Source organism: Vicugna pacos, chromosome 21 (assembly GCF_048564905.1).
Source record: "Vicugna pacos chromosome 21, VicPac4, whole genome shotgun sequence".
Classification (NCBI taxonomy): domain Eukaryota; kingdom Metazoa; phylum Chordata; class Mammalia; order Artiodactyla; family Camelidae; genus Vicugna; species Vicugna pacos.
Genome location: NC_133007.1, coordinates 384,178 through 405,517, shown reverse-complemented (window position 1 = coordinate 405,517; position 21,340 = coordinate 384,178). Strand labels below are relative to the sequence as shown.

The 21,340-nt window shown below is 44.4% G+C and overlaps 2 long non-coding RNA genes across 2 annotated transcripts; one reads left to right on the top strand and one right to left on the bottom strand.

Annotated features, from left to right (window-relative positions):
* Window positions 1–1,681: 1,681 nt before the first annotated feature.
* LOC140687925 (uncharacterized) lies at window positions 1,682–3,069 on the bottom strand. The gene is made up of 3 exons (XR_012062549.1): window positions 2,904–3,069; window positions 2,390–2,497; window positions 1,682–1,876 (listed from the first exon to the last, which is right to left on the bottom strand). It is a non-coding gene; the product is annotated as an uncharacterized lncRNA (long non-coding RNA).
* Window positions 3,070–7,322: 4,253 nt separating this feature from the next.
* LOC140687997 (uncharacterized) lies at window positions 7,323–20,016 on the top strand. Its single transcript, XR_012062638.1, has 5 exons — window positions 7,323–7,513; window positions 16,778–16,925; window positions 18,142–18,201; window positions 18,923–19,117; window positions 19,864–20,016. It is a non-coding gene; the product is annotated as an uncharacterized lncRNA (long non-coding RNA).
* The last annotated feature ends 1,324 nt before the right edge of the window (window positions 20,017–21,340 follow it).

The window sequence follows — 21,340 nt, the reverse complement described above, 5'->3', positions numbered from 1 at the left end:
TTTAAATTCTTTTAAAAATAGGATTAATGTACTTTAATTACTCCATAGATGAGTAATGAATGGGTCACATTAGCATAGGATTTTAATCCTTTTAGAATTAGTATAGTAATACAGACACAGTACAAAAAATTGAAATATTGCCTAAAAAAGAAGTGATTTGTAATTCCCACCCACAGCGGTGTCTGTCATGAATGATTTGGTGCTTATGTCTCAGTCTCTGTGTCTCTCAGTATGTCTCTCTCCATCTCTGTCTCTCACACACTCACAATCAGATCAATTTCCATCTATACTGATTTCACACACATGTGGTCGTGCAGATGGGACCCTGGATGCAGAGAGTGGGTCTGCATACTTCCACCCTGAGGCCTCCCTTGACATTGGGTTGAGACCAGGCACCCACTTTTCCAACTGAACAGCATTCATTCATCCACATGAACCAGAACGAATGGACCCCATCCCCTCTCCATCAATATTATTGTTGCTTTAATTCCGACTGTTTCAACCAGTGCTGTGATGAACACCCTTGAAAAGGCATCTTTGAATAGGTGTGTAAGGATTTTAGCGGGATGAACTGTAAGTATCAGATCTTCTGAGGAAGAGATGCATCTGTCGCCCTTTGATGCGTCCTGCACCCTGTTCTCCTGAAGAGGAGCGTCCCTTCACTCTTCCCTCCAGGGGATCTGCTGGAGCCTCTGCCTGCTTACATTGTCACCAGGGCTGGTTGTCACCTGACTAAAGAACCGCCAGTGTGATGGTGACCAATGCTGTCTCTGCAGTGTTTCCGTCTGCCTCTGTTCTCACCTGAGAGGTCAAGCATCTCTAACACACACTGGCCACCTGCATTGCCTCTCATTGGAATTGCCCATGTCTGTTCTGTTTCTGTTTAGAACACTGAGTTTCAAAAGGATTTTGGACTACAGGAATGGGAAAAATTTCTCCAACCTTGGGTTATGAGGAATGCATTTTCCAGGTTGTGGTTTGCCTTTCAAGCAATTTTTCTGGGCTTTTATTAATTTTTTTGATTCGTTTGGTTTTGTTTTTGCCACAGGAAGAGCTAAGCATCTCCCTTGTGTCTTCTGGCTGTGGTGTCACAGGGGGAACAGCAGTGTCTACCCTGAGATTATGCACAGAGTTACCAAAAGGGCTTCATTTTGTGCATCACATCTTTAATCCCCCTGCATATCCCCTGAAAATAATAAAAATGCTGTTTCAAGTGAAAACAAACAAAAATCCTCAGCCCCAGGTGAAAACATGTGGGCAGGAAGGAAAAAATCCTTTTTTAAAATTTCATTGGCAGGGAACAACCAGTAGAGGTAAAGACATGCAAAGAGAAAGAGGACCTGGGGTTGTCAGGGGCTGGGTGAGGAGGGAGGGGAGTGCATGCTCTGGATCCAAGGTTTCACTTTGAGGAAAGAAATAGTGTGAAACTAGATGGTAGTGATGGTCGCACAACATTGTGAATGCCCCTAATGCTCCTGAATTGCACAATTTAAAAGGGGAAAAGTCTACATTTTATTACATGAAACTCTAAAAAGAAAAATAAAGGATGTCATAAATGATGTGAAACAAGCAAAGGAAACTAAAGAAAATGAAACAAAAACATCTCCAGCGGAAGGGACGTCAAGTTTGTGGGGGGACTGACGGTGGAATTTTGGAGAACATTTTGGAGAAGAAGGTGTGGGTGGGTGCAGAGGGGGCTCTACCCCAGGTGGTGGTGATGCCTGAACTGTTTCTCCGTTGCCCAGCAGTCCAGCTGCAGACGCAGGATCAGGAGGAGCTGCAGGAGCGGCAGGAGGGAGCTTGAGGTCTCCTGCTGGATCCAGTTCGTCCCATTTTTGGTCTCTGACATCTTCCCCTGCCCCTGCCTCCTCTGTAACTATTGGAAGTGGAGAGAGTTTTAAGTCTTGTGGAAGATCTCATGCTGTGAGAGAGGAAAAATTTACGCACCTGCCTCCCTTTCCATGTGCCTCTACAAGGACAGAAATCTTCCCAGAGCTTTCCAGACAGCTCCCACCCAGAAAGTGCCCACAGGATGTATTCTGTGACTGAATTTTTCCAGACAGGTGTTCTGAGGCCATTCTTTTTTCTGGTCCCAACAGTAGCCTCTAGGGACACCTCCCTGTGTGGCCCAGCCTTCGCCCCACCCTCACCTACACACATACACCAGCCCTGCTTTTTTGACCTTTGGTCTATGCTTCGGGGGCTCCTGGTCCTCCACCTGACTTGCAGCGAGGTGGGCACGGTGCTCCAGGTCAGACCAGGGTGTGCTGAGCTACCCGTCAGCCCCGGGTAGGTCCCTGGGAGAGCCCTGGGTGATGTCTGGGTCGGAGGCCTGCCCCCACTGATTTGTGGGCCATGGTGGTGGGGACCCCTCCATATCCAGACCCACCAGGAGTCTGCGCTGGCCCTCAGAAGAGTGACACACCAGTCCTTCACTTGGGGAGGGGGCGTTGGTGTTCTTATTCATCAGCTTCTTTTCAACATGTGGTATCTGGCTCTGCAATGATAGTGACCAGCAGCTGACCCAGCATGGAAGTCTCAGAGTCCTTCCCGGCCAGGAACACTCCTGATTCTGTAGACTCTACCCTCTGCTGCTAGATCAGACCGGAACCTTGTTCAGCTCAGACATCCGGGAGGGAAAATGCATACCCAGAGAGCATGGGCTCCACCTCGGGCGGCAGGACCCTTCCCCGGCTCTCCACATCCCAGCCAGCCAGCTTTGTCCTGGGCTGTCTACGTGACTGGGCCCCCAGGCCTCTGTCCTGCTCTTTCTTGAGGCAGATACCCATCCCCAACATGACTGCTCCACCTCCACCAGGCAGGATGGGGCCGTGTGGCTACCTGGATGGGATCTGAGTGGTGGCCCAGCCTGGGGGGGCCTGCCCTGGGCCTCCCTGTGTTACCTTTGGGTCTCTCTGGCCAAAAGGCCAGAGGCGCCTTGGGTGAGACCTGACCCAGTGCCGGCAGCGTTGGTAGAGACCCTCGCTGAGGGCTTTCCGGGGCCTGTGGCCTCAGGATAATGGGATGCAGCAGAACATGCCTCTGTCTCCAACCAGGTGAGCTGAGTAGGGACTTCTCTACAGAGTGGGTGCCTGGTGACTTCGGTTCCAAGTTCTGTTGGGCTCTATTGCCAGGGAAGTGAGGTCACTTCCTGGAGTCCACTTCTCCAAGCTTCCTCCTGACACAAAGCTCCTCAAGGGCCTTTCTGGGCTTCCAATCTCTCATTTCTCACTCCATGCCATGTCCACACACAGTGACACCAACTCAGCCCCCCCCATAGCCCTGGGGAGTCCTGGATGCAACCAGTGCCGCAGCTCTGAAGACACAGCTGGGTTCAGACCTGGCTCCCCCTACTCAGCAGTGTTATCATCCTGGACAAGCCACGTGCCTCTCAGGGTCTCCCCAATCCCCCATCAGCACAGTGGGGATCATTCTGGCCCCTGCTTCCTAGAGAAGCCATCCTGTCTCTAGACCTAGAAACACCTATTGCATCTGTCACCCCCACGGGCTGGCATCACAGGGAGATCGTGCACAGACTCAGCAAAGGAAGGAACCCACAGAGGGCTGGTGGAGTGCAAAGCACACCCCACACAGGCCGGGGTCTGCCCTGGGGTCTGGAGAAAGTCACTTTCCTTGCTGCTTGCTTCCCCGCTCACAGTCGTGAGACTGAAATTAAATACAACTCTGACATCGTCCGCTCTGGCATACAACCTCCTAGGTCATTCTGTCATGTTGACATACAGGCCCAGTGTCCCATCTCGGCCTCTGTGGTGGGCTGCCCCACAATGGCTTCCTATTTTTTGCCTTCTGTTCCCACACCCTTGTGGGATCCCCACACCCTTGTGGGATCCCCACACCCTCCCCTGGAGGGTGGATCGACTTTGGGACCAGGTTCTGACACATAGACTGACTTGTGAAAATGTATGTGAGTTCCACTCATTACCAGCTCCAGTGTTCCTTCTCTCTGTCTCTGTCTCTCAGTGCCTCTCTGAGTTGTCTCTCTCTCTGTTTCTCTGTCTCCCCCTGCTTCTCTGTGTTTCAGTCTGTCTGTCTCTTTTCCTGTATGTATGTGTGTATATATTTATGTGTATATGTGTGTATTTATGTGTGTGTATTGTACGGGTCCAGGGCAGGTCACTTCTGAAAATCCCTTGACGACATATTGATTATTTTGAATTCATGTTACTGAAGAAACATTATCTTTGAAAATTGTGCAAGCACTTTGGTGGGATCTTCTCTAAGGCTCAGCACTGCTAGGGAAGGGATGCACCTGTGGCACTTTGATGCATCCTACACCTTGTTCTGCCGGAGAGGAGCGTCCATTTGCTCTTCCTTCCAGGGTACCTCCTGGGGCCTCTGCCTGCTCACGTTGTCACCAGGGCTGGTTGTCACCGGGCTAAAGACCTGCCAGGGTGATGGTGGCCAATGCTGTCTCTGCAGTCTGTCTGTCTGCCTGTGTCCTCACCTGAGAGGTCAAGCATCTCCAGTACAAACCGCCCACCTGCACTGCCTCTCGTTGGAACTGACTCTGTGTGTTTTGTTTCTTTTCAGAACACTGGGCTTCAAGAGCTTTTTGGACCACAGGGATGTGAAGCTTTTTTCCGATCTTGGGTCATGAGGAAAGGTTTTTCCAGGCTGTGGTTTGTCTTTCCAGCTGTCTTTCTTGGCCTTTGTTTTCTGCTTTTGTTTGGATTTATTTTGCCACAAGAAGAGCTAAGCATCTCCCTTCTGGCTCTGGTTTCACAGTTAGAACAGCAGTGCCTACCCCGAGATTATACACAGAGTTACTAAAAGGGCTTCATTTGGTACGTCTCATCTTTAATCCATCTGGACTTTCCTCTCAAAATACAAAAATGCTAATTCACGTGAAAACAAAACAAAAAAATAATTCACCCGTCCCTACTTAAGATATGTGGGCAGACAAACCAAAAAAAAGCCACCTTTTATACGATTTCACTGATAGGGAACCTCCAGGATACGTAAAGACATAGAGAGAGAAAGGGGATTAGGGCTTGTCATGGGCTAGGGGAGGTAGGACGTGGGGTGCTCTTTGTATACAAGCTTTTACTTTGAGGAAGGAAATAGTCTGAAACAAGTGGTGCTGGTCTCACAGCACTGTGAATGCAATTAATGCTCCTTAAAATTGCACAATTTAAAATGGGAAAAGGCTAAACTTTATTCTTATATACTTAAAACAAAAATAGAATATAGTATAATAGAAAAGAAAAAATCTGACTCCATAGAAGATCTGTCCTTTTGGCTTTAACCCTTTGCCCTCTTTTCTAGGCTTAGTTTTACTAGCTCTGCACCTTTTGTAAAACAATGTTGCCTTTAGCCTTAAATATACAGAAGAGCCTACTTTCAAGGCTTTGATTTTTTAAGGATATTAACACTTTTGCACTTATATAAAGACAACAGGTTGTAGAATAGAAAACTACTTTTGTTTTGTTAGGGGATTTACAGAGGCACTATGACGTGGTCTACGTAAACAGCTGTAAACCAAGATAATGGCGGACTAATATCTTGGAGAACCATCTTCCCCATGTCAACTTCAGGCTCCTTTTCTACTAAAAAGGGGAGGGGCTGTGGTTGGTTGTTGCAAACTTGTTGGTGTAGGAATTCTTTGTTCTTGGAATCCTTTGCAGCTGTCCACGTGGGTCAGATCATGGTGTTCCTGCAAAACCTGCAACAAAACAAACTTTTTCTATTCTGCAACTTGTTATCTTTATAGGAGTGCAAAGTGTTAATATCCTTAAAGCTCAGACTTTTGAGAATAGGCTCTCCTGTTTATTTCAGGCTAAAGGCAACACTGTTTTACAAAAAGTGCAGAGCTTGCAAGTCTAAGCCTAGAAAACACGGCAGAGGGTTAAAGGAAAAGGAACAGATCCAATATGGAGTCAGATTTGTTCTTCTCTATTACAGTGACTTTTGGTGAGAGCTAAGTGGATGATTCCTGGGTGGGTCCTCCACTGTCCCAGGCTGGATTTCAGGCAGGATCCCTGCCAGATTCACCATGATTTTGGACCTAATCTACCACAGAGAAACTGAAAATTATTGGATTAAAATTACCTTTCAAAATCCCTTCAATTGCCTGTAAACTATACCACAGCAGGGGATGTCTCATTGGCCAGTCAACTGCCAGTCTCCCCTGATGCAAGGGACAAGCGTTGCGGCGAGATCCATGGTGGCCTGGCCAGTGCACCTTCCTACTTTGCTCTAAAGCTTTGGCTTCCTCACTTTGACACTTTAAAAGCTCCCTTCCCTCTTCCCTCTGGCCTGGTGTGAATGAACAAGTTCCCTGCACCCACCTGTGCTGAGTCCATGCCATGCACAAAGCCCCATGCACACAGCCCACCATCTGATGTCTAACCCTGGGATTAAGTGCATACTCTGAACTCCCCCACCCCAAAGGTCCGCGTGCCCAGTGCCTCCGCCCTAGGAGTCCAGATCACCATCAGGACCATCAACCACCGAAAGCCCAAGGCCAGTGGCTGGCAGTCTGGGATCAACCTGACCCATCAGGTCAGTTCAGGCACAGGCTGCGGGGATCAGGGTGCCAAGGCAGGAATTGGAACCACCTTCATCCCAGCCTGCCTCACCCTGTAGCCTCAGACATTAACTCTGAAGGTGCACACTAGGCTCGATCCCCCACTGGTGGCAGTAGTCATCATTACTGGAGCACGGATTTCCCCACCCCAACCACAGGGTGAAGGGTGAGTGAGTGAGCTCAGGGTAGGGGTGCACTCAGATTTAAGGGGATCCCATGGTGTGGGGGTACAGGTTGAGAGGTGTGGGGCCCGATCAGAGTGGAAATGACCTGGCTGAGAGGTGAGGGGGATAATTTCAGGATGTTGGGTGTCCTGTGCTGAGGCATGAGGGGTAAGCTTGTGGGTGTAGGGGCCATAGGTTAGGACCTAGCAGGATGGAGTGTCAGGGCAGGGACCATGGTGTGAGGAGAAGGAGCCCTGTCTTCAAGGTCTGGTGGGAGACTGGGCCTGGCCAGTGGTGGGAGGGTAGTAACAGGGAGGGGAAGTTGAGCAGGGAAAGTGGGGCTGGGTGGGTGAGGCCTGGCCTAGGGCAGTCGTGGTTCTAGTTCAATGCCAGGACCCAGTCGGTGGCTGGGTGAAGGCTCTGGGGATGGAGACCCGGCGGGACAAGCAGGAGGGGCCCCACCTGGCTCCTCCCGGCCCCAGCGGCCAGGGCCGGTAAAGCAGGAGACCCACCCGAGCAGTTTGCGCTGCGGGCGGGAGGAGGAGGGGCACGCACGCGCAGACGGACAGACGCGCGGACGCCGGAACCCACCCAGAACGCGTGGAAGCTGGCGGCAGCCGGTTGCTCCTGGACCAGCTCCTGGAAGAGGAACACGGCCTGGGGCCTGGGCCTCCGCTTGCCCGCGGCTCGGCTGCCGCTGCCGGACAGTTAAGAGGGCGCTGGTGGGGGCGCGCTGCTCGGGGAGCCGGCGGGTGACGCCTGGGCTGTGCAGCTGAGGAGGCGCCCAGGGAGGGGTGCGGAGGTGAGGTCCCGGCCGCGCGTCCCGTTAGGACCCTGAGGCGGGTCCCAGCCGCCGCTGTGGTTCGTGGTAACCCCGGTATTAGTAGTTCCTGAACACCGTGGTTTTGCCGCCGCTTATACACGGGTTTAGGAGAGCAGGTACAGCCCCAGGAGTTGGGAGGGCGCCGGACGGTTCCAGAGCATCTCCGACTGGCCCTCAGATGATGGCCTGCTCCTTGCAGGTGGGTGCGGTGCGGTCGCGGGGCCTCGGATGGAATGGGGACTGCCCCATGAGAGCCCATGGATTTGCTCCCATCTTACCTGCGGCCTGACCTTGGGGGCGGCCTCTAAAGACCCAGGTTAGTGGGACTCAGGTTACAGGTCAGTCTGCTCCTGGGAGATGGGCTCGGTGCGATGAGTGTGCTGGGATGGCTGCAGCAGCAGCGGGAAATTGTTGCAACCCCCGCGCTCTCACAGGGCAGCCCCAATCCCGCCATCGCAGCTGCCGCCTTTCCCTGACAGCACAGCACCCGCCTTCCAGGAGCAGGCTGACCTGTAACCTGAGTTCCACGAACCTGAGGCAGCAGAGGCCAAGCTCAGGCCATGCGCTGGGGAGTTTGAAGCAAATCCAAGGGCTCCCATGGGCAGACCCCATAACCCGCCACTGCCTTCAACCACACCGTGCCCTCCTCCCGAGAGCAGGCTGACCTGCGGACCGTGCCTGGAGCAGCAGAGGCCGAGCCCTGGACAGGCCATGGGGGAGATGGGGGCAAGTCTACCAGCTTGCCAGGTCGCTGCCCATCTCCCTGCCGCTGCCCCAGGTTCGTGGATCAGTTGTTTTCAAGTCAGTGGTTTCCTGAGATGCAGGCGTGGTGCAGTCAGGTGGCGGGGGCTGCAGGGAGGGGTGCTGCCCCAAGGGGAGCAGGTGGACTTGCTCCCATCTCCCCTAGGGCCAGACCTGGGGACGGCCTCTGCTGCCCCAGGTTTGCAGGACGCATGTCATGTCAGCCTGTCCGTGGGAGGAAAGCTCAGTGTACTCGGGGCAGCCTCAGTGGCTGACAAGGATTTTAGAAGTGGGCTCTAGCCCAGCATAACTAACTCTCCTTTCTTCTCCTGCTTCCTCAGTTGGTGGCTGTATCAGCTTTTTCATTATAGGTTATTGCTAGATAATGAACATAGGTTTCTGTGCTATATAGAAGAAACTTAATTTAAAGTCTCTTTTTATATATAGTGGCTGACATTTGTAAATCTCGAACTCCCAAATTTATCCCTTCCTATCCCCTTTCCCTGGTAACCTTGATTGTTTACTAAGTCTGCAAGTCTGTTTCTGTTCTGTAGATGAGTTCACAGTGTCTTTTTCTCTCTTTTTTTACATTGCACATATGAGTGGTATCATTTGGTATTTTTCTGTTTCTGGCTGCTTTCACTTAGAATGACGATCTCTAGCTCCATCCATGTTGCTGCAAATGGTTTTATTTTGTCCTATTCATGGTAGAGTAGTATTCCAGTGTATAAATATGCCACAACTTCTTTATCCAGTCATCTGTTGCTACATTTAGCTTTCCTCCATGTCTCGGCTCTTGTATACAGTGGTGCTGTGAATACTGGTGTGCAGGTATCTTTTCACATTGGAGTTCTTTCCAGTTATATACCCAGATGTGGGATTGCTGGGTCATAGGGTAAGTCTACTTTTAGTTTTTTCAGGGATTTCCATGCTTTCCATAATGACTACACCAAACTAGATTCCCACCAGCAGTGTAAGAGGGTACCCTTCACTCTACAGCCTCTCTAGCATTTATCATTCATGAACTTTTGAGCGATGGCCATTCTGAATGATGGGAGCTGATACTTAATTATAGTTTTGATTTGAATTTCTCAGTTTATTAGTGATATCGAGCATTCTTTCATGTGCCTATTGGCCATTTGTGTCTTCATTGGAGAAATGCTTGTTTAGGTCTTCTGCCTATTTTAAGATTGAGTTGTTTGTTTTTTTGTTATTTAGTTGTATGAGCTGTTATATGTATTCTGAAAATTAAGCCTCTGTTAGTCGTATCATTTGCAAATATTTTCTCCCATTCGTAGGTTGTTATTTCCTTTTGTTTTACTTATGGTTGTCTTTGCTGTGAAGAAATTTATGAGTTTAATTATGTCCCTTTTGTTTATTTTTTCTCTTATTTCCATTGCCTGGGTAGATTACCCTAGGAGAATGTTGCTAAGATTTATGTCAGATAATGTTTTGCCTATGTTTTCTTTTAGGAGATTTATCATGTCTTGTCCATCTGCATCTTAAGCCTGTACTCAACATCTGTGCTTCAGTTTTGAATTTTGAGCTTCTTAGAGAAAACCTACTCTTAGCTCATACGTCAGATTCAACATGTCTAAAGCTGATTTCATAATCTTTTTTCTTGCAGCGTCTCCACTTATTCAGTGGGATAATCATTCTTTCGGTCTTGAATACACAAAGGCTTGGAGTGGTCTTTGATTTATCTTTCTCTCACCACCCTCCACATTTTGTCAGCTTCTTGAACTGTATGTTTTTGGTTTCAAGTGTCTATTCTGATTGCTGATACTCTGATGAAGAGCTTTCATCCCTGATACATGAATTTTTCCTTCTGCTGAATTCTTGGATATTCTCTCCCCCCCTTTCAGTCAACCTACAGTTTTGGTGCTCCCACATCTACAGTCAAGTCAAAGACTTAACACAACCAGATCTCAGCCAGGGAGTCTCGACCCTTCATCATTTTGGACTTACCTTATTTGTTCCAATCATTATGTAACTTAGCCTCCTAGGGTAACCTGTGCCTTATTAAAAACCAGGAGTCACCAGCCTTTTCCTATCCAGTCCTCAGTTAAAACAGCTTAGAATTGCCCTGAGAACTAGTTGGAGCCCCATCCCCTTCATAGAGTCTTCCCTATTTATTCCAAATACTTCTAGCTCCTCTTTGTATTCCTGTACTGTTTATGATCAGTAGTCTGTAATCTTGGATTTGAGTACTGACTTGGTACCATTCCTGGGTGGTTTCCAATGTGTCTCCTCACTTAGCTGGTAACTGGAGAAGACTCACTTGTTCAGCCTCCTTTATACCCCTCACCCTGCTTAGCATCGGGCAATAACAGGCATCCAGGCAGTGCTTACCTTCTTTATTTATTCGCAGTGGTGGTGGTGTGGATTATAGCTAATAACTATTAATTCAGTGTTGCAATTAAAAAAGAAAGCCAAGAAAATCCATAAAACTTTATCTCCATGTTCAGTTTAGTGCTTTACCTCAATAGTTTTCTTAAGACTGTGTTTACATTCACATAGTGTTCAGTGCTTGTACAGTTCCCTGAAGCAAGCAGGTGAGATGTCATTATGTTTGACTTTCATGTTACATTTCATATTGGATATATTTGTGCAATGACAAAACCTTCTTTTATAAGTAAACAGCCGGAAGCCCAGAGAGACTAAGAGCCTAACCCAGGGTCACCTGGTTAGTGTTTGGCACAGGCCAGGACCGCAGTTCACATCTTCCAGCTGATCCTCTTCCAGTGCCTTTTCATTCCACTGCTGGGAAATGTAGCCCCATCAGCCAAACGGCCAAGTCACATTGCTGCCCCTTTACCTGCCAGTGATGGCAGTGCTTCAAAAAGTGGCAAAGGAAAGGTCAGAAATAGGAGTGATAAAAGACATGGAAGTGCTGGAAATGGATCCTCAACCTCCTCCTCCCTACTTGAGCGCCACACAAGTGTCCCACTCTGACAGTGCTGTTCATTGTTTATAACATAGCCTTAAAATCAGACTGATCTTTTATAGGACATGCTTTTATCCTGGTCCCTTTCCTACTAGTAGTCACCGTCATGGGCAGAAAGTGCCTGGCTGTGCTCTGTTTGTCACGTAGGTGGGAGGGAAAGTGGGAGAGGGAGTTGGTTGAACTGAAGCCGAGCATTTTACAGCTCTGTTGTTCTAGGACCAGAGCAGTTCCACTCTTGCTTTCATCACCTCTCCACCTCCGAGTCCCAGCCACCCATTCCTGCCTGCTTCCCCACATGCCACATCCTGGGGGAGGACAGAGTGTTGGGCAATGCCCCCTCCGCCCTCTGCTCTGGGAGGTGCAGGAGTCTGCATTAACTTTTGAGCTGTTTTGGTAATTGGGCTTTTCCAGCTTTTCTAGACATCTCCTTTCCAGCTCTGAGAAATTGGAGATGTAATTAACCATACATGGACTATACTAATGTATTCATTGACATTAGTGTCATGTTGTCTATAATTGTGTTCTGTGACTGGATAGGAGGTTTTTTATCTCACAGGATGTTTCACATCTAATTCTAAAGTCCTAGAGGCTTGCAGGTGTAATCCAAGTTCTTACATGTCTGTAAGGTAGACATGAACATTATTTGATAATATGACCATATGTTCATAGATTACGGTTAGTCCACCGGCTCTGTATCTAATGAAAGTTTAAATACCAAACGCTTGAAGAAAATTTGCGGGCCATGTCTTTTTGCCTGTAAGTAGTTGCAAAAACTGAAATCACAACTCTACCACAAGCCACAGTGTTTCCCAGTAGAGAAAGCCCTCTAATTTTACAACCTCTAAGTAATGCAGTGGTTCTTTGAGTGAGATGAGGGATGCCAGAGTATTTTTTGGGACACTAGTGTGGCATGACAAGTATTCTGGGACTGGTTACAGTTGAATCTCTACTTCCTATATCCTGGACTGATTACAGAGGCAATGTTAGTGCGGTAACTATCTTGTGAATGCAAGTGTAGCTAGGAAGACAACAGAGAAAATAGAAGGGATATAAAGAAATGGAGGGACTTCATAGCAGTACAAATGGTGACTTTGACACCACCAGCTGCTGATGTGAACTTGGCAAGAATTTGTGAGAAGTGGTGGGTGTCATTGCAAGCAGGAGAGTCCTGCAGCTTTTGGGGTGAACAGGCAAAGGGGAGAGCAGATATGGTGGCTATCCAGGGGCTATTTTTGTCCTGAATGTGAAAATGTCCAGTCCCCTGTTCAATTTTGCAGCCACAACTTCACATGACTCAGGGCATTATTTCCACCAGAATACCATAAAAATATAAACAACCTCTGTTTCCCAAAGTGTTTGTTCTCCATCTGAGATGACTGTCCTGTGCTGGTAGGTAAGTGGGCGATGGGGCCTATTACATCACCCCCTTTCACTAGAAGTCTACCTCGCTGCTTTTCAACCTACTCCTAGAGGTGCTGTCATTCTGTTACACCTAGGCCTGTAAGACCGTCTTGCCTGAATCCTCACGTGAAGAGGGATGGTTATGTGCAGTTTTAAAAAATTGCTTGGGTCATGTGGTCCTTTGTTCCTTCCATTGGAAATCACTATTCCAGAGCAAATAGTATGCATCTATACAAACTATATTGTTTGTAAGATGTCTTTAGAGGTTTTGCAGTAGGTTTAAATATTTGCTTGGTGATGGCATCTTGATTGATTGAAGGAGGCAACCCTCACTAGGGGCATTGTGTGCTTTCTGTCTGAGAGTTCCTTTACTGGCAGCAGAGTGTTCGTAGGCAGAGTTAGAAAGTTACCTGATCTGAGAAGCCGAATTTGCCCACAGCTGGGAATTGGCGGAAGAGTCTGTCATGGAAGGAAAGCTTTAGGATTATCTGGTAGCAGAGTTCTGGGATCCAAACCCTGGGAAACCTCAGCTTTTGTAGAGTATGTTCTGTAACAATAGGCTATAGGATAATTTTTACACTTGTTATAGGATGTAGAGTTGGGGAAAGGCTTAAAAGTGCAAGAACCTTAAAAGAGAATCTCCGAATATTTTAAAGAAGACAGTTCTCAGAATGAGAGCTTTTCTGGAAAAGACTAGCTCTTCACTTCACAGGGGAAGCAGGGAGCAGGTGTAACTGCACTTACGGTAACTTCAAAGGTAAACCTTACCCTCCCACTTAGCTGTTTCCTGGTGTAGGTTCATCTCCCACATCTGTAGTTTTAGACCTGATGTGTCATTTTCTGGTACTCCATTCTGCTTCTGAGTGAGAGACTGACCCAAAGTCACATAGCAATTGAAAAATTGCGCAAAGGTCTTTATTGTTAAAAATGTGGACCTGTGGCAGGGTGCTGTATTTGCAAGTGACTTTCAGTACAGAGACCACTGAAAAGAATGCAGTGTTATTTCTTATTTTATTCCTTTAAGCCTTTGAATAGAAGGTTTTCTTTGCAGAGTGTCTGGAGTACATCAGAACAAGCAGGAACTAAAATAGCTTTAAGAAAGCTCCAGTATAGGCGTTGCTTATAGTGTGGTATCTGTCTTATGTTAATTCTTTAAAGCAGGAAGTTGTAACTCTCAATTTCTTAAGCAAATATAAACATTCTTGACTCTTATTGACGTTCTTTGTTGGGTGAAGCTGCTTTTGCTTCCATTCTGAGCATTGAAAGGCCTTCTATGATACTTCTACCACTCCTCAGTATTTTATTTTCCCTCTGTTGTGAACTTGTTTTTAAACTTGAAGCATATATAAATATCACTAACTTGCTACATATGTAGATATTCTGTGTTACATACTCAGAAAGTTTGTGTACATCACACGTATCTACATAATTCCCCCCTTTCCAACTGTGTTCCTGATGAAAGGATGGTGGGAAATGGCATTATGGGGATATGTCTTACAGTACACAGTGTTTCCCCTGTTCCCTCTACCATATCTGGATGTTCTTTCATCTTTCAGCTTCTAGACTTACTAGCTCTTTTTCTTAAGCCAGGTGTATCTCATCCCCCTGCGCACACACACATGTGTACACACACACACGCACACACACATTCTACTGTAGGGAGTAGTGTGCACCATCCAATTCTCCCACTCCAGCTCTGGACCCACCCACTGGAGGCAGTGTCTTGCACGAATTAATTTGTAAGTTGCTTTTTAAAACTCGAGTGGTCAGGAAATAGGACTGATATCCACACCTAGTAGGCAGGCCCTCAAGGACAACTTCTATGGTTAATGCCAGGTTATCTTAATGTTTGACTACCTGGGTTTCATGTCTTCCTGTGCCACCTGTGTGACCCATGATTCCCACATTTCTGTCTCCTGCTAGAATTTTTCTCTCCAACTCTGGACTCTTACAATCTTCTGCTGATTTGACATCTTCACTTGAAACTCTGATATCTTAAAAGCAACATGTGTAAAAACTGAGCTCTTTGTTCTCCTACACCCCAAACTGGTTCTTCCTGCAACCTCCCCCATTCAGTTAGTGGAAACTTAATCCATCCAGCTGCTTGGGTCAAAAAACTTGGAGTTATTCTGACTTTCACTGACATACCACATGAATTCTGTCAATAGATCTGGTTTAACACTGCCTTTAAAACATATCCAGAACCCAGCCACTTCTCACCATGGTTCCTGCCTCCACTGCTGCTTCCCTACCCTGAGCCACTGTCCTCTCCTCCTGCACAGCCCTTCTCAGAGGCTTCCCTCCTTTCATCTCTGACCCGTTTCGACTATTCTCACCTGGCAGTCAAGTGAGCCTCGAAAACCTAAGTTAGATTGTGTCGTCCTTCTGCAGTGCCTCCCCATTTCACTCTGGGTAAAAGCCACAGTCCTTACAACGTCCTCCAAGGCCATACAGGATCTGCACTGACCCTTCTCCGCAGCTCCAGCCGTGCCCCCATTCTGGAACATGCGAAGTGCACGCTGGCCTCGGTGATGGTTAGTCCGTCCACCTGGGACTTCTCACCTCCAAGTCTTAGTTCTAACCTCAGTCCTCAGTGTGGCCTGCTCTGGTATTTAATACAACATCACCCTCATCCCATACCCTAAACTCTCTTTACCTTGCCCTTTTTTGATTTTTCCATGGTTCCTCTTTCCTAACATGCCACCTCCTCTGCTGCTCTGTTGTGTGAATTGTCATCTCCACCCCATCCCAGCTAGACTCCAACAAAGCTCCGTGAGGACAGGACTTTTGTATTGTTTATTTATCTATTCCAACTGCCTAGACTAGTCCTGGGTACATAGTAGGCAATCAAAAATTATTTGCTGAATAAATTAAAAGACTATTTTAAAAATGAATCATCCTTTCAGGAATGGGTGAGGATAGGAAGCTGCATCAAGGACAATGGTGCAGTAAATAATGATATTTGCCTGTTGTTCTTTGTGTGATTTATATATGTGTTTTAGTCTTAATTTTGTATCCCAGGTTCTTAATTTAATATCTGTATTAAGGTGTAATTTACAGGCCATAAAATTCACACATTATAATTGTACAAGTCAGCCATTTTAGCTATTTCTAGATTTGTGCAACTTTGTCCTCACAAAGTCCCCTTGTGTCCGTCCATATGCAGTTTGCCCCCCCTCAGTGGCACCCTGATTTTATTTCTTTTTTTTTTTTTTTGGCAATCACATCTCAAACGGATAATTTACACAGCAGTACTAATATAGCTTTGCACTTTTAGAAATGACACACTTAAATATGAAATTAGCGGTCATTGCTGAATGTAGGTAGCAGTATCAGACATTGGTGAGAAGAATGGACCTGAGTGTCAGACTGGCTGCAGTCTTACCCAGCTCCACCATTTACCAAGTTACCCAAATTATTTTCTGCCTCAAGCTCTTTATCTGTTATATGGGGGTAATAATAGCAGCTTACAGAGTTGTTGTGAGGATTAAGCAAACAGGGAAACAAAATTTAGTATAGTGGCCTGCTTATGTTATTACCTAAGAAATAGCCTTGCAGGTAGAGGGCAAAATTCAAATCAGTTTCTAAAGTATATGTAAAATATAATCCAGTTCCTGCCTGGTTTGTAAACACTTATGCCTACTGAAGAATTTAAAAGCAGGCTAATTTCCAACAGAAAAGATCATTTCTCAGCATTTCTTTCAAAGAGAGCTGCAAAATCACTTTTACTAACTAAATGTTCCATGCCCAACTCTGACAGAAATTTGACAACAGGGACGTAATTATCTACATTTTTGTTAAAATGATGCTGACCATCAGGAAGTGTTCTCAATTATATTTTAGCCTTTATGTTGAGAAATACTGTGAGACTTCTTCTAAATTAATGGGTGGGGGCATTCATTGTAGCTCTTGTAGCCTGATAAGCCTGCACTAAATTATCTTTTTTAAACTTTTAATTAAAGTAATAAATTAATTTTTTGCTGGGGGGTGGTAATTAGGTTTTTATTTATTTATTTTATTTTTAGAAGAATTACTGGAGATTGAACCCAGGCCCTTGTGCATGCTAAGAACATGATCTTTCACTTGAGCTATACCCTCCCCCCTAAATTATCTTTAATAAGGTCTTTTTCTCTGTTTTGTTACTTTATGTACAGAAGCACAAAGCAGGGTCATCAGAAGCCTCTCAATCACAAAGATGATAGTAGTGAAAAACATTGCGCAGTGACAGTGAATCCTTGGCATATGAAGAAAGATTGTAAAGTCCTGAATGAATTAAGAAGGTATTGTTACCTTAACATACATGTAAGCATGGCTCTCTTACCTTTATTTTTCACTTTATAATGAAAATAATCCCCACCTGTCAAGGTTGCTTTGTTTGATAGAGGGAATTTCTGCAAGTTTTTTAAATAAGTAAGAGCAGTTAATTTATCAGAAGTGTGAATGGTGTAATCTGGTCTGTGTAGTATGGTAGCCACCAGCCACATGTGGCTATTGTGAATTGAGATGTTCTATAAGTGGAAAATACATAATAGATTTTCAAGACTTTGTACAACAAAAATAATGTAAAATATTATTAGTAAGTTTTAAAAGTGTCAATCACACTTTTGAAATGATAGTATATTGGATATTTTGGGATAAATGTAATTATTACTGGAATTAATTTCACTTGTTCCTTTTTATTTTCTAAATGGGATTACTGGAAAATTGTGACTTGCACTATGTTTCTATTGACAGTGCTGGCTTCTAACTTATTGCAAATAATATGAAAAGAATACTTTGATTAAAAATTTTGTAATTGAGTAGTTGATTTGCATCATATTAGTTTCAGGTGTACAAAACAGAGGCTCAACATTTTTATAGATTATATTCCATTTAAAGTCACCATAAAATAATGGCTATATTTCCCTGTGCTGTATGATACAGCCCTGTAACCTATCCATTTTATACTTAGTACTTTTTACCTCTCAATCCCCTAACCCCTTCCTGCCTCCCCTCTTCTCCTTCTCCCCATTGGTAACCACCAGTCTGTTCTGTGTACCTGTGAGTCTATTTCTGTTTTATTATAGTCATTAATTTGTTTTATTTTTTAGATATACATATAAGTTAATACATAGAATATTTGTTTTTCTTTCTCTGACTTATTTCACTTAGCATAATACCCTGTAGGTCCATCCATGTTATTGCAAATGTCATTATTTTATTTTTTAGTGGCTGAACAGTATTCCATTTGTGTGTGTGTTCATGTGTATATATGCGTGTGTATATATATGCATACATGTATATATACATATATATATATATATAATATACCACAACTTCTTTATCCAGTCATCTGTCAGTGAACATTTGGGTTGTTTCAGTGTCTTGGCTATTTTAAATTGTGCTGCTGTGAACATTGGGGTGCATGTGTCTTTTTGAATTAAATTTTTCTCCAAACATATATCCATGAATGGGATTGCTGGATCACACGGAAGTCTATTTTCATTTTTTTATGGAACCTCTTTTCTGTCCTCCATAGAGGCTGCACCAATTTACATTCCCACCAACCGAGTAGGAGGGTTCCTTTTTCTCTTAAAAGGTAAAAAATTCTCTACATTTACCTACTTTCCTTTCAGTTTAGGACACAGTTTGGCAAAAGCAAGATAGAATTTAATAGGAGTAAATACAGTATTTATTTTGAATGTCCATGCATTATGGATAGATATGTTATTGATGAGTTGGTTCCCTATTTTTGTAGGTGCAGATGTTTTTATAGCTTCACAGACATTTCAGTCTTGCAGAGAGAAAAATTTCTTTGTATTTTGCTGAACTTGTCTGGGTGTCTTTATCGGATTTGGTCCAGGCCTGCAGAGGTGAATACACATCCAAACCTGAACCATTTGAATGTCTGCAAGATATTAAGAGTCTAGAATATCAGATCTGGACTGTAACTCTGGTAAATGACATCAGTGACTGGACTCAAGAAAACTCCATTTGAGGGCAAAACCTTTCATAAGCCAAAAAGGCTTTGAAACTGTGGCAAAGCCAGAGACTTTTGTGCGCCACTTATGGCCACAAACCCATGAGGATAACCACAGGCCTTCTGGAGTGCCAAGGAAATTCCATGTGAGGAGTCCAGCACTCACAGGAATCCAACAAGTCCCTGTCTGCCAGAGCACCTTCATTGCTACTGTGCTGTTTTGAGTAAATGTCTTTTCATCAGGTTCAAATTGGTTTGTTGTTATTTTTTTGCATAAAAAAACAAATTCTTGTTCCCTGGTGTAAGTAAAAGCCTAACACTTTCTGATTTCTTTTGACAGAGAAAATATGAGCCTGTGGATCTAACCTCATCTGTGATGGTCTGCAGCTGGGAGCAACCAGATCAGTGTCAGTCCCCTTGCAGCCATTGGCTGGGAGCCTGCATGTTCCTTGGAATGGTATTTGAAACATGTCACACTAGCCGTGCCTTTGCTGTGGGCTGGGAGGCGAGTCAGTCAGAATCTGCATTATGGAATGTAAGTTTCAGATCCACAGCTAGGAGATCTTTTTTAATAGCCAGAGAATATAGTCATAAATATATCTATTAATGTATTTATGCAAGAACCTTTTTAAAGATTTTTTTATTATAAAAAGTTACCCCCAAAATTGAAAGTGAAAGAACAGTGGAATTAAAAACCATCTGTACCTTAATTATATATAAAGGATCATAAAATCCTTCTAAACTTTTTTTTGTTCAAATGAAGATATTTTTCCCTTCCAAAAAGGAAAATTATTATTTCACATTTTTTTGTTTTCTCCTTTTATTATATATTCCATATCAATAAATATAAATCTTTTAAATCCCTTTTAATGGCTGTTTAACAATATATTGAACAGATATGTAAATAGTTCTAGGTTTCAGAAATTTAAAAAATTGTCATTACAATACCACTGCAAAGAATATTTTGGTGTTTCTATTTTTAGTTACTAATTTGGACTAAAAATTAACAAGTTTGCTTTTCTTTATCTAAAACATTGGTTATTTTATGAAGGAACTGTAAGGAATTTAAAAAACTTTTCAGTAATTTCAACAAAGAAATTATCTTTAAGGCAAAAATGTATGATGTATTGCAAATCTATTTTTATTATATCTTCACTTTTACCAGTGTGACATATGTGTGTGTTTGCACAAGTGCTTTAACTACCAGCAACGTAGGAAAAATCTGTATACTAAAAATGTGAAAATATTTTCCTGGTTTGTGTTTTCATTCTCCCAATATAGGTTTTGGATGACAAGCTTGTATTTGCAAAAGTACACCCCCTGTGGGAGGTGTTCTGTACATACACTGAGATACTGCACATAATATTGCCTCTGAAGCCCAATGATTTGAAAAACCGGTCCTCAGCCTTTGATAACTTCCGCTGTTTGATGAAAGTCCTCCAAGTGGATGAAAGTATCAACAACCGGAACAAGAGTTTTTCATTGCCCTATTTGAGAAGAGCTCCATGAAAGACTTTTATATTCAGGATAGAGATACATTCTTCAATCCAACCACCAGAAACCGCATTGTAAGTCTAAACCGAGTTTAGCTGCTGTCTTGGGGGTGATTTAGAACCTGCTGTTGAATTATCAGTGATTTGGTTTGGTTGGTTTGATTTGGTTTTTAAAAGCTGCCCATAAAAAGGAAAAAAGAGAAAGAAAAGAAATATGCCTACAGATTCCTGTTAGGATAGTAAACAGTGGCTGGTTAGTTACCTTGTATAAGCCACAAGCTCTCTTAGAACATTTTTAGGTTTACTTCATCCTTTCTCAGATCAAGTATCAAGTAAGGGACAGTGTTAAAAAAAATTCAGGATTAACAGGTTTGTGAGCTCCAGGATTTGCAAGGCAGCTTTCCCTCCCCATGGTGTAAGTCAAATGGCAGAATTGAAATAAAGCACCTCATGTATCCTCCGGTGTTAACAGGAAAAGGCTAATCTTCTTGACCTTGTTTCTTCCTGGGTAAAATGAAGATAATATATCAGGAGGCGACAAGCTCATTTAAGGCAGGAAACATGTTGTCTTGTTCACTGCTGAATCTCAGGCACCGGGAAGGCTGAGTTTAACGAGTGAATGAATGAACTGTACTTCCCCCACAGTTACCATGTGGGACAGTGAGGATTAGCAGCTAAGAGCATAGACTCTAGAGGGGAGGGCACAGCTCAAGTGATGGGGCACATGCTTAGCAAGCATAAGGTCCTGGGTTCAGCCCCCATCACGTCCTCTAAAATAGACATATAACCCTAATTACCTCCCCACCCCCCACCAGAATTACCTTATTATCTCCCCACCACCAAAAAAAAAAAAAAAAAGAGAAGTGGCCAAGAGCGTAGACTCAAGCTGGAACACCTGTGTTGGTTTCTCGCTGTCGACCTTGTAAATGTCATTTACCCTCTGTGTCTATCAAGTTCCTCACCAATAAAATGGGGATAATTGTAGTACCCACCTCGTAGAGATGCTATGGGGATTAATGAATCTGTGTCAGTGATACAACTGCCCTGGCTTATATTAAGTACTATGCATCTGTCAGCTCTTTTCATAATTACTGACAGATGTTATTATCGACAAAAGACATATTAGTTCTTTGAAAGGGAAATGCATGTTAGACCATTTCATTTATCACTTTCTGTAATTCAGGCTTTTCCCTCTGAAATACCATTTTATGTCTGTACACTAGAAAGCCACAGGGCTTTCCAAATTTCATCTGTCTGGGTTCTTG